The following is a 317-nucleotide window of genomic DNA, read 5'->3' as shown; positions in this document are numbered from 1 at the left end:
TATAGGATAAAGTTGCAATGGAATATTACTAAGCCTTAAAAAGTGGGGAAATCCTATTATATGCTACAATAAGGATGAACCTTCAAGACATTATGCTAAGTGAAATAAGCCAATGGCAAAAAATATGCTTTGCCTTATACAGAGTACCTATATGTCGACTTCAAAGCAATAGAAACAGAAAATAGAATGGTTACGAGAGGGTGTGAGGAAGGAGAAATGAGTACTTGTTTAATGGGTGTAGAGTTTCAGTTTTGTCAGCTGAAAAAGTTCTGGGTATCTGTTGCACAACAGTGTAATATACACTACTGAACTGTATG

Source organism: Pteropus vampyrus, unplaced genomic scaffold (assembly GCF_000151845.1).
Source record: "Pteropus vampyrus isolate Shadow unplaced genomic scaffold, Pvam_2.0 Scaffold155, whole genome shotgun sequence".
NCBI lineage: Eukaryota > Metazoa > Chordata > Mammalia > Chiroptera > Pteropodidae > Pteropus > Pteropus vampyrus.
The sequence above is the reverse complement of the archived record's forward strand: the minus strand, read 5'-3'. Positions refer to the sequence as shown.